The sequence below is a fragment of the Salmo trutta genome, chromosome 36 (genome assembly GCF_901001165.1).
Source record: "Salmo trutta chromosome 36, fSalTru1.1, whole genome shotgun sequence".
In the NCBI taxonomy this organism is placed as follows: Eukaryota; Metazoa; Chordata; class Actinopteri; order Salmoniformes; family Salmonidae; genus Salmo; species Salmo trutta.
The window spans coordinates 34,681,513-34,695,340 of NC_042992.1; positions in this window are offsets into that span (position 1 = coordinate 34,681,513).

Consider the following 13,828-nt stretch of genomic DNA (forward strand, 5'->3'; position numbering starts at 1 on the left):
AGCTGCGGACAAGAAACACAATTGCATTTTATAGATGGCACAGAGATAACATGACGAGATCCTGAGGCCCATTGTTGTGCCATTCATCCGCCGTCATCACCTCATCAGCATGATAATGCACGGCACCGTGTCGCAAGGATCTGTACACAATTATTAGAAGCTGAAAATGTCCCAGTTCTTCCATGGCCTGCATACTCACTAGATGTGTCACTCATTGAGCATGTTTGGGATGCTCTGGGTCGATGTATTTGGCTAAGGTGTATGTAAACCTCCGACTTCAACTGTATATATGTGCCTATATGTATGTGTATATATACGGTTGAAGTCAAAGTTTACATACACCTTAGCCAAATACATTTAAACTCAGTTTTTCACAATTCCTGACATTTAATCCTAGTAAAAATTAGTATTAGGATCAGTTAGGTCAGTTAGGATCACCACTTTATTTTAAGAATGTGAAATGTCAGAATAATAGTAGAGAGTGATTTATTTCCGCTTTTATTTCTTTCATCACATTCCCAGTGGGTCAGAAGTTTACATACACTCAATTAGAATTGGTAGCATTGCCTTTAAATTGTTTAACTTCGGTCAAACGTTTAGGGTAGCCTTCCACAAGCTTCCCACAATAAGTTGGGTGAATTTTGGCCCATTCCTCCTGACAGAGCTGATGTAAACTGAGTCAGGTTTGTAGGCCTCCTTGCTAGCACACCGCTTTTTCAGTTTTCCCACAAATTTTCTGTAGGATTGAGGTCAGGGCTTTTGGATGGCCACTCCAATACCTTGACTTTGTTGTCCTTCAGCCATTTTGCCTCAACTGTGGAAGTATGCTTGGGGTCATTATCCATTTGGAAGACCCATTTCCGACCAAGCTTTAACTTCCTGACTGATAAGGGCCTCCCGGGTGGTGCAGTGGTCTAAGGCACTGGCATCACAGTGCTAGCTGTGCCACCAGAGATTCTGGGTTCGAGCCCAGGCTCTGTCGCAGCCGGGCCCGCGACCGGGTAGGTCCATGGGGCGACGCACAATTGGCCCAGCGTTGTCCGGGTAGGGAGGGTTTAGCCGGCAGGGATGTCCTTGTCTCATCGTGCACTAGCAACTCCTGTGGCGGGCCGGGCGTAGTGCACACTGACCAGGTCGCTAGGTGTTACGGTGTTTCCTCTGACACATTGGTGCGGCTGGCTTCCAGGTTGGATGGGCATTATGTCAAGAAGCAGTGCGGCTAGGTTGGGTGTGTTTCGGAGGACGCATGGCTCTCGACCTTCTCCTCTCCCGAGTTCGTACGAGAGTTGCAGCGATGAGACAAGACTGTAACTAGTACCAATTGGGATACCATGAAATTGCGGAGAAAAAAGGGGATCAAATAATAATAATACAATTAAAAAAAAATAAACTTCCTGACTGATGTCTTGATGTTGCTTCAATATATCCACATAATTTTTCTTCCTCATGATGAAGCAGTCCCTCCTGCAGCAAAGCACCCCCACAACATGCATGCTGCCCACCCCCGTGCTTCACGGTTGGGATGGTGTTCTTTCGGCTTGCAAGCCTCTCCCTTTTTCCTCCAAACATGGTCATCATGACCAAACAGTTCTATTTTTGTTTCATCAGACCAGAGGACATTTCTCCAAAAAGTACGATCTTTGTCCCCCAGGTGCAGATGCAAACCGTAGTATGGCTTTTTATGTCGGTTTTGGAGCAGTGGCTTCTTCTTTGCTGAGCGGCCTTTCAGGTTATGTCGACTATAGGACTCGTTTTACCTGTGGATATAGATAGTTTTGTACCCGTTTCCTCCAGCATCTTCACAAGGTCCTTTGCTGTTGTTCTGGGATTGATTTGCACTTTTCGCACCCAAAGTACGTTCATCTCTAGGGAGACAGAACGCCTCTCCTTCCTGAGCGGTATGACGGCTGCGTGGTTCCCATGGTGTTTATACTTGCGTACTACTGTTTGTACTGATGAACGTGGTACCTTCAGGCATTTGGAAATTGCTCCCAAGGAATGAACCAGACTTGTGGAGGTCTTGGCCTGATTTCTTTTGATTTTCCCATGATGTCAAGCAAAGAAGCACTGAGTTTGAAGCTAGGCCTTGAAATACATCCACGGGATACACCTCCAATTGACTCAAATTATGTCAATAAGCCTATCAGAAGCTTCTAAAGCCATGACATATTTTCAGGAATTTTTCAAACTGTTTAAAGGCACAGTCAACTTAGTGTAACTTCTGACCCACTGGAATTGTGATACAGTGAAATAGTCTGTCAGTAAACAATTGTTGGAAAAATGACTTGTCATGCACAAAGTAGATGTCCTAATAGACTTGCCAAAACTATAGTTTGTTAACAAGACATTTGTGGCGTGGTTGAAAAACGAGTTTTAATGACTCCAACCTAAGTGTATGTAAACTTCTGACTTCAACTGTGTGTGTGTGTGTGTGTGTGTGTGTGTTTATTTATAAATGTGTATATATACGAATGAAAATGGTCATTAATTACTCAGCTGCTTTGTTTAGACAAGCCTGAATTAGTTCACGAGTAAAATGGGCTTAAATCACATAAGTAACATGGACTCACTCTATGTGAAATAACAGGGGTTGACATGATTTTTGAACGACTAAACCTCCTCTGTCCCCCATACCTTCTGTACGTCTGTAAGGTCCCTCAATCAAGTGTTGAATTTTAAAAAGTCAGTTAAAAACAAATTCTTATTTACAATGACATCCTACACCAGCCAAACCCTGACGACGCTGGACTAATTGTGCACCACCCTATGGGACTCCCAATCACGGGCCGGTTGTGATTCAGCCCGGGTGAAATTGGATTTCAAGCACAGATTCAACTACAAGGACCAGGGAGCTTTTCGAAAGCCTCATGAAGAAGGGTGTGTGATTGGTAGATGGGTAACAACCATAACAAATCAGACATTGAAGATCTCTTTTTAAGCATGGTCAAGTTAATAATTATGCTGTGGATGACGTATTAAACCATCAAAGATGCAGTCGTCCTTCTGAGCTGCAGGACAGAAAGGACACTTCTCAGGTGATGATGATTTTAAAACGGCTACAGAATTCAATGTCTGTGATGGGAGAAAACTGAGGATGGATCAACAACATTGTAGTGACTCCACAATATTGACCTAAATGACAGAGTGAGAAAAATACAAATGAACATATAAAAAAATATTCCAAAACATGCATCTTGTATGCAACAAGGCACTAAAGTAATACTGAGAATTAAAAAATAACAGCGAAGATATACGTAGACTTTCTGGCCTAAATGCAAAGCATCGTTTGGGGCAAATCCAACACATCACCGAGTAACTGCCTCCTTATTTTCAAGTATGGTGGTGGCTGCATCATGTTATGGGTATGCTTGACATCAGCAATACTGGGGAGTTTTTCCAGGATTAACATAAACGTTATTTGAGCTAAGCACAGGAAAAATCCTAGATGAAATCCTGGTTCAGTCTGCATTTCTTCAGAGACTGGGAGAGAAATGAACCTTTCAGCAGGACAATAACCTACAAAACAAAGCCAAATCTTCACTGGAGTTGCTTACCAAGAAGACACTGAATGTTCCTGAGTGGCCAAGTTACAGTTTTGACTTAAATCTTTTAAAAATCTATCTATGGCAAGTGATTTAAATTGCTTTCTAGCCATGATCCTCATCTTCTTGATAGAACTTAAAGAATTTTGAAAATAATAATAGTCAAATATTGTACAATCCAGGTGAGCAAAGCTCTGAGAATTACCCAGAAACACTCACAGCTGTAATCGATGACAAAGGGGTTTCTAACATGTGTTGACTCAGGGAGATGAATACTTGCGCAACGACCATATTTGAGTTTTTGAATTTGTATTCATCTTTAAATCATGTTAGTGTTGATTGCTGACACGTTACAATTGAATCCATGTCGATCCCACTTTGTAACACAATGTGAAGAAATCCAAGGGGTCTGAATACTTTTGTCAAAAGAGTTAGTGCTGAAAGAGGCAATGCAGCTAGCCCAGGTCGCTGTTAAGGCAGAGGACAGAGACAGACTGCACGGTTTCATAGTGAGCGCTTAGGATCTGTTTACTTCATTCTCAAAAAATACAACCAATCCTATATGAACATGATTTTATTGAATAATAACACAAAATACAGAAACTGAAAATGACAGACAAGAGTACATCAACTTAATGTAGATTACATATGTGAACACGTGTAAAAAGTCTGAACAGCACATTATGACCTGGGATTTGCAAGGAGCAACAATGTCATTGGGAGTCACCAGATGGCGTGCTAGAAAGCACATATTCATTTATTGTAATGATTACGGGCAAGGATATAGGGTTTGGTTTTAGTAGGTAAATGTGGGGCCAGAAAGTAGGGAGGGAAGTTATTCCAGGAAACTGTCCCCCTAAAGTTCGCTGCTGATTGGAGGACTCTGTCAGGCCAAAAGGAGAATTCGTCATTGGACGAAGCTCTGTTGTTAGGGGTAGAACCAGAGGCCTATGACTCCACACTGTCATGTCTAGTTAAGACCAGTTCTTCATTATTTCAAAGATGTGTCACGTTAGCAAAGCATTCTCTCCGACTGCAGGCTAGACAAGTTGCTGTCTCAGCGCTCCTTCTCAACACCAGCCACTTCAATTCAATTTTAGAGAGACTCAGCCCTGCTCTGGCCCTCAAGGCAGCAATGTCTGGTAGTTGTCCTCCACTTGGTACTTAATCCATCATTTGAAGTCAATGTTTGGCTACGATGTTCACTCACCTAACGGATAATAGTTGTCATTGTAAATAAGAATTTGCTCTTAACTGACTTGCCTAGTTAAATAAAAAATATATATATTTTTTAAAAGGACACCTTCCCCAAAATGTGTTTTGTTTTACAACAATATACTCTTGGGACAAGCCTTGTAGTATACTATATGGATCATTGCACATGTTTGTGACCTACCTACAGCATTGAAAAATGTTTTGCGCTATGTAAATTCAGTACGCATAATTTACCCTGGCACAACAGTTCAAGGTTGGCTGCAGCTCCTCCTTTTGACCACTAGGGGTCACCAGTTATCCTAGCTTCATAGATGACCTGGCGCACTAACAATGCTCTCAGCCAACAACATCCCACCCCTCTCACAAACCCCGCCTCTCCCTGAGCTGTGGCTGCATGTGATTGGCTAATCCACTCTGGCCTGGCTCTTTAATTCGTGCAAATCAAATTTTATTAGTCACATGCGCCGAATACAACAGGTCTAGACCTTCCCGTGAAATGCTTACTTACAAGCCCTTAACCAACAATGCAATTGAAGAAATAGAGTAAAGAAAATATTTAGTAAATAAACTAAAGTAAAAAAAAAAAAATAAATGAAATCAAATAGTAACAGAACAAAATTACATAACAATAACGAGTCTATACACAGGGGGTACGGTACCGAGTCAATGTGCAGGGGTACAGGTTAGTCAAGGTCGTTTCTATAGACCACCTAACCTCCATCATTTAGAGGGTGAAACATCAAAACCGACTTGAAATCAGCTTTTATGTTGTGGCAGAAAGAATTGCATAGTAAATGTGACAGCTTTCAGGTAGCTAATTGGTAGTTGGAGGCTTCCAGCACATCATATCCATGGTGAAGGCCTGAAGGCCTCAGAGACCTGATTTCGGGTCTTATTGTCTGTTTTCCACTGTGGATTGGGCTGATCTACCGTCACTGGAGAATACTATTCGTTTATGTTGTAATGGTATTTTATTTTGGGACTGTGGGTAGATCTCTAAGCTGCCATACACTGCCTCAGGTCCTTGTGTGTTTCTTGATGTGGACTGTGTGTGTGCTCGTACAGTTGTCCACCACCCACATGCACAGTGAGATTTGAGTGTTTAAGGTGTGTGTGTGTGAGCGATAAAGCTTTAACTGGTGCAAAGGCTCTCTTTCCTTCTCTCCCTCATTTCCCCATCCCTCTCTCTTTCCTTCTCTCCCTCATTTCCCCATCCCTCTCTCTTTCCTTCTCTCCCTCATTTCCCCATCCCTCTCTCTTTCCTTCTCTCCCTCATTTCCCCATCCCTCTCTCTTTCCTTCTCTCCCTCATTTCCCCATCCCTCTCTCTTTCCTTCTCTCCCTCATTTCCCCATCCCTCTCTCTTTCCTTCTCTCCCTCATTTCCCCATCCCTCTCTCTTTCCTTCTCTCCCCTCATTTCCCCATCCCTCTCTCTTTCCTTCTCTCCCTCATTTCCCCATCCCTCTCTCTTTCCTTCTCTCCCTCATTTCCCCATCCCTCTCTCTTTCCTTCTCTCCCTCATTTCCCCATCCCTCTCTCTTGCCATTACATCCCTGTTGATCTTTTCAGAAACTCCTCAACACCCTCCTCTCCTGCATCTTTCTTTTTACTCTTTTTCAACTTGCTTTAATGATCTCCGGTATTGCAGAGAATCAACACCGATTTATTTTTCTGTAGCAGCTGGCCAGCCTGGGAAGCTTTTGAGTCATGTCTTTGTGGAGCCCGACCGATATATCGGTTCACCGATCTTAACAGCTGATATTGGCCTTTTTACCAATACATCGGTGTCGGATACATAGTAACCGAAATTCAATACATAGTATGAAATAAGGAAATATCATGCTTATCTAATCATTTACGGCCATTCTCATGTCATTATTGTCACAATGTAAGAAATGAACATCTGAAACATACTTCTTGGACAATTGCTATTTTGGATGAGACTTTATGAGAACTCAGTGTGGAGCAGTGGAACCTTTTCATTTTCACTGCTGTAACAGTCTATATTATATTATATTATTTATTTATTTTACCTTTGTTTAACCAGGTAGGCAAGTTGAGAACAAGTTCTCATTTACAACTGCGACCTGGCCAAGATAAAGCAAAGCGGTTCGACACATACAACAACAACAACAGAGTTACACATGGAGTAAAACAAACAGTCAATAATACAGTACAAAAACAAGTCTATATACAATGTGAGCAAATGAGGTGAGATAAGGGAGGTAAAGGCAATAAAAAGGCCACGGTGGCGAAGTAAATACAATATAGCAATTAAAAACACTGGAATTGTAGATTTGCAGTAGGTCAATGTGCAAAGTAGAAATACTGGAGTGCAAGGGAGCAAAATAAATAAATACAGTTTGGGATGAGGTAATTGTTTGGGCTATTTATAGATGGGCTATGTGCAGTGATCTGTGAGCTGCTCTGACAGCTGGTGCTTAAAGCTAGTGAGGGAGATAAGTGTTTCCAGTTTCAGAGATTTTTGTAGTTCGTTCCAGTCATTGGCAGCAGAGAACTGGAAGGAGAGGCGGCCAAAGGAGGAATTGGCCCTAGGGGTGACCGGCCCTGGGGGTGACCAGTGAAATACACCTGCTGGAGCGCGTGCTACGGGTGGGTGCTGCTATGGTGACCAGCGAGCTGAGATAAGGTGGGGCTTTACCTAGCAGGGTCTTGTAGATAACCTGGAACCAGTGGGTTTGGCGACGAGTATGAAGCGAGGGCCAGCCTACGAGAGCGTACAGGTCGCAGTGGTGGGTACTATATGGGCCTTGGTGACAAAACGGATGGCACTGTGATAGATTGCATCCAATTTGTTGAGTAGGGTGTTGGAGGCTATTTTGTAAATGACATCGCCGAAGTCGAGGCTCGGTAGGATGGTCAGTTTTACGAGGGTATGTTTGGCAGCATGAGTGAAGGATGCTTTGTTGCGAAATAGGAAGCCAATTCTAGATTTAATTTTGGATTGGAGATGTTTGATGTGAGTCTGGAAGGAGAGTTTACAGTCTAACCAGACACCTAGGTATTTGTAGATGTCCACATATTCTAAGTCAGAACCGTCCAGAGTTGTGATGCTTGGCGGACGGCTGGTGTAGGCAGCGATCGGTTGAAGAGCATGCATTTAGTTTTACTTGTATTTAAGAGCAGTTGGAGGCTACGGAAGGAGAGTTGTATGGCATTGAAGCTCGTCTGGATGGTAGTTAACACAGTGTCCAAAGAAGGGCCAGAAGTATACAGAATGGTGTCGTCTGCGTAGAGGTGGATCAGAGACTCACCAGCAGCAAGAGCGACATCATTGATGTATACAGAGAAAATAGTTGGCCCGAGAATTGAACCCTGTGGCATCCCAATAGAGACTGCCAGAGGCCCGGACAACAGGCCCTCCGATTTGACACAATGAACTCTATTGGAAAAGTAGTTGGTGAACCAGGCGAGGCAATCATTTGAGAAACCAAGGCTGTTGAGTCTGCTGATGAGGATGTGGTGGTTGACAGAGTTGAAAGCCTTGGCCAAGTCAATGAATACGGCTGCACAGTATTGTTTCTTATCGATGGCGGTTAAGATATCGTTTAGGACCTTGAGCGTGGCTGAGGTGCACCCATGACCAGCTCTGAAACCAGATTGCATAGTGGAGAAGGTACGGTGGGATTCGAAATGGTCTGTAATCTGTTTGTTAACTTGGCTTTCGAAGACCTTAGAAAGGCATGGTAGGATAGATATAGGTCTGTAGCAGTTTGAGTCAAGAGTGTCCCCCCCGTTGAAGAGGGGGATGACTGCAGCTGCTTTCCAATCTTTGGGAATCTCAGACAACACGAAAGAGACGTTGAACAGGCTAGTAATAGGGGTTGCAACAATTTCGGCAGATAATTTTAGAAAGAAAGGGTCCAGATTGTCTAGCCCGGCTGATTTGTAGGGGTCCAGATTTTGTAGCTCTTTCAGAACATCAGCTGACTGGATTTGGGAGAAGGAGAAATGGGGAAGGCTTGGGCGAGTTGCTTAGGGGGGTGCAGTGCTGTTGACCAGGGTAGTGGTAGCCAGGTGGAAAGCATAGCCAGCCGTAGAAAAATGCTTATTGAAATTCTCAATTATAGTAGATTTATCGGTGGTGACAGGGTTTCCTATCCTCAGTGCAGTGGGCAGCTGGGAGGAGGTGCTCTTATTCTCCATGGACTTTACAGTGTCCCAGAACTTTTTTGAGTTTGTGTTGCAGGAAGCAAATTTCTGCTTGAAAAAGCTAGCCTTGGCTTTTCTAACTGCCTGTGTATATTGGTTTCTAACTTCCCTGAAAAGTTGCATATCACGGGGGCTGTTCGATGCTAATGCAGAACGCCACAGGATGTTTTTGTGCTGGTCAAGGGCAGTCAGGTCTGGAGAGAACCAAGGGCTATATCTGTTCCTGGTTCTACATTTCGTGCATGGGGCATGCTTATTTAAGATGGTGAGGAAGGCATTTTTAAAGAATAACCAGGCATCCTCTACTGACGGGATGAGGTCAATATCCTTCCAGGATACCCGGGCCAGGTCGATTAGAAAGGCCTGTTCGCTGAAGTGTTTCAGGGAGTGTTTGACAGTGATGAGTGGAGGTCGTTTAACCGCTGACCCATTACGGATACAGGCAATGAGGCAGTGATTGCTGAGATCTTGGTTGAAAACAGCAGAGGTGTATTTGGAGGGCGAGTTAGTTAGGATGACATCTATGAGTGTGCCCGTGTTTACGGCTTTGGGGTTGTACCTGGTAGGTTCGTTGATCATTTGTGCGAGATTGAGGGCATCAAGCTTAGATTGTAGGATGGCTGTGGTGTTAGGCATGTCACACTTTAGGTCACCTAGCAGCACAATCCCTGAAGATGGATAGGGGGCAATCAGTTCACATATGGTGTCCAGAGCACAGCTGGGGGCAGAGGGTGGTCTATAGCAAGTGGCAATGGTGAGAGACTCGTTTTTAGAGAGGTGGATTTTTAAAAGTAGAAGTTCAAATTGTTTGGGTACAGACCTGGATAGTAGGACAGAACTCTGCAGGTTATCTCTGCAGTAGATTGCAACACCGCCCCCTTTGGCAGTTCCAGCTTGTCTGAAAATGTTGTAGTTAGGGATGGAGATTTCAGTGTTTTTTGTGGTCTTCCTAAGCCAGGATTCAGACACGGCTAGGACATCCGGTTTGGCAGAGTGTGCTAAAGCAGTGAATAAAACAAACTTAGGGAGTAGGCTTCTCATGTTAACATGCATGAAACCAAGGCTTTTACGGTTACAGAAGTCAACAAAAGAGAGCGCCTGGGGAATAGGAGTGGAGCTAGGTACTGCAGGGCCTGGATTAACCTCTACATCGCCAGAGGAACAGAGGAGGAATAGGATAAGGGTACGGCTAAAAGCTATGAGAATTGGTCGTCTAGGACGTCCGGAACAGAGAGTAAAAGGAGCAGGTTTCTGGGGGCGATAAAATAGATTCAAGGTATAATGTACAGAGGTATGGTAGGATGTGAATACAGTGGAGGTTAACCTAGGCATTGAGTGATGATGAGAGAGATATTGTCTCTAGAAACATCATTGAAACCAGGTGATGTCATCGCATATGTGGGTGGTGGAACTGAAGGGTTGGATAAGGTATATTGAGCAGGGCTAGAGGCTCTACAGTGAAATAAGCCAATGAACACTAACCAGAACAGCAATGGACAAGGCATATTGACATTAAGGAGAGGCATGCTTAGCCGAGTGATCATAAGGGTCCAGTGAGTAGTGAGATTGGTTGAGGTCACGGCGATTCAGACAGCTAGCCGGGCCATGGGTAGCAAACTAGCAGAAGACGGAGGTCTGTTTTTAGCCACCTCATGCGTTTCCGTCGGTAGATTAGTGGGGTTCCATGTGGGAGAGGGGACCAGTCCATTTGGAAAAATAGTTATAGTTATAGTGGCCCAGGAAAATTGTCCGATATACCTATTCAGCTAGCAGCCGATATGCTCAAGACAGCTAACGAATAATGGTCCGCAGTTAGCAGATGGGCGTTCAGGTTACGTCGCGACGGAGGGGCCAGTTGAATAACTCCCTCGGGCAGATAACGCTGGTAGTCCAGTCGTGAAGGCCCGGTGGGGCTCCGCATCGGCAGTAAAATGGGTCTGGCGATAGCTTTGCGAGCTAAAGGATAGCTAATGACCGCCAACCGTGGTTAGCTGAATACTAACGTTAGCTAATGAACTCGCTAACCTCTGGCTAGCTTCTGTTGTGGATTTCAGATTTGAGGTGAATAATACTTTTAATAGAAACAAACAGATTCGCACCACATTTGGTGATGCGGGTTGCAGGAGAGTGTTTTGAAGTTGAGTTTTTAGAAGAAAAAAAATGTGTGTGTATATAAAAAGATATGTGAAAAAAATAATTATATATATATATGTGTGTATATATATGCATGCATGTGTACATACATACATACATGGGACACGACGAGGACAAAGGACGTCTGACTGCTACGCCATCTTGGATGAAATGGATTTAAGCGATAAGGCACGAGGGGGTGTGGTATATGGCCAATATACCACGGCTAAGGGCTGTTCTTATGCACGACACATCGCAGAGTGCCTGGATACAGCCCTTAGCCATGGTATATTGGCCATATATCACAAACCCCCCCTGATATACCATGGCTGTCAGCCAATCAGCATTCAGGGCTCGAACCACCCAGTTTATAATGGAGGATATATCATATCAGTAAACTTTGCCCCCCCCCACAAAATCTATCTGTATCGGACCCCAAAAAAAATAGCATATCGGTGTGTGTGTGTGTGTCACACCAAGAGAGCAGTAGAGAGTATGCCAGAGAGAGAGAGAGCGAGAGGAGGAGGAGGGAGGGAGGAACGAGGAAGCGGATAGGAGGAGGAGAAAAGAGGGTGGGAGAAAGCGAGCTATAGCTGCAGAGGTTGTGAAGATCGAGCGTTTTTCTCTCTGCCTGCAAGCGAGGGAGAACACGACCGAGAGAAGCCAGCGACAGAGAGAGGAATACAGGCTGCCTACTGTTACGGTGTCTCCCGGTTTCCCCTGGATCTACAGACCTCGGCTCACACATACACACACAGATGATTGGAGGATCGCCCAGCCCTGCAGGCACACACACACACACACTCTTGCTCTCTCTTCAGCTGCACACACACACATTTTGCTTCTCTCCCAGGAACACTGTGTTTATTGGATCAATCCGATCATGCCTGTCTGACGGGGACCTTGTTCTCCCTTCATTCGGATCCCCCTCTCCTCCTCCATCTCTCTCTATAACCAACCAAGGAGCTGCAGACTACTGGACTTTTCCTTTCCCAGTCAGCTGTTCGTTTGCAGGCAGCGTCAGGAGGACGGCTAAAGCCGGGGGATACTGGACCTTCCCTAACCAAGTCTAGCCCAGCCTCCTGTAGCGCAGCCTCCTGTAGCCCAGCCTCCTGTAGCCCAGCCTCCTGTAGCCCAGCCCAGCCACCACTGCTAATTCCATTAACCAGACCGGCGGAGACGAGTGGAGAGGGAGTGCCTTTTTAACCAACCGCCTGTCTGTCTGCGTGGTTGTCTGCAACCAGACCCTCTTTGCATGCCCACCTGTGGCCTCATACTGGGAACACATACAGACCTGGATGATTGTGGATGCTTATACACTGGAGTACTGGAGCAGTGTCGAAGACTGTCAGCAGGGATGACTGGAAAAGCCTGCCTGGCTGACAGACAGTTCTAAGGTTGGACATGGACTGAGGGGTTGGTGATTGGATAGCACCAGCCACCAGCACGATCTCCCAGCAATCCTCCGTTGGAAGGGGGGGGATAAGCTCAAGGCCGGTATCAATGGGGGAGCCACGTGACGTCTGGAAAGCTAAAGGTGGGGTCTCTACGCTCTTCCTCGCCATGCTCTGGATTTAAACCTGATATAGCACCAGAGACCAAGCTACAGGAACCACTACCAGCTTCTCGGGTTGTCTGGATTTTCTATGAGACAACGCTGCAGGTATCTTACCACTCCTAATGCAATGTGGGATTGGTAGTCATTGAAGGATAATGCAGGACACCTACCATTCAGGATCTCTTCACCTCTCTTCCTGGTCCCATGGTTACCCGTATCACTTGGAGACTTTCAAGTCCACACCGTAACGTTGCTTTTAACGCTCGTTCAACGCCCCCCCGTAGGTTTCCTTCGTACTGAGACCTCTCGTGTGGTTAACAACCGGGGAAACTGAAGGAGATCAAACGGCACCTGACGCAGTGACTCCATGAACAGGGGGGGTCGTGGGGAATGGCGAGGAGTGTGAGTCGCCGCCGTCGAGGCTCTGATTTTGAGTTAACAAGCTGTCAGCGTATTGGCTGACTGTCCACTATCACCCACCACCAATCTGGATGGTGGATATTAGCATGCTGTCTCAGCAGAATGGGACACCGCCGGCTACTACAGAACTAATGTTATCACCACCTCTACTACTATGACTGTTGTTGGCCGTTACGGCGCTGACAGCAATAATATTATCGCAGGAGCGGAGAGTTATTAATAATATATGATTGTGGATACCTGGAGGCGAGCCTGTATAAAGTACTTGGATTACAGTATCCGCGGAACGACAGGGAAAACAAATTACCAACAAACTGCGTGTGTGCAGGATGGCGAATGCAGAGCGGAATTGCAGATGACGGGATTTTTTTATTTTTTCATTCCGCTGCCGAGCGACTGCGATGATGTGCACCGAGTCAGACACATTGCATGTGTGAGTGTGTGTGTGTGTGTGTGTGTGTGTGTGTGTCTGCACTGCAGCTCCCTCGCGTCTCACACTCTGAGGAATTGCAGATATGAGATGAGACGAGCACTGATTCCATCGCAGGCAACGCCAGAGACCCCATGGACTTCTCTCACGCACACGCCGACATTGTCTGTGTGAAACGACTGTTGAGCTGAAGAGGACGCTGCAGTGCTCTGACTCACCGTCTCGCACATCAGACTCTCCGAAGCCTCGTTCAACATGTAGTATGTTTGAGCCACGTTGACTTTCGTTCTCATCTGCCAAACGTTTGGAGGAATGAACGACTAAAGCCTGAAGCCAAATCTATTTCCTGGTAAGCTG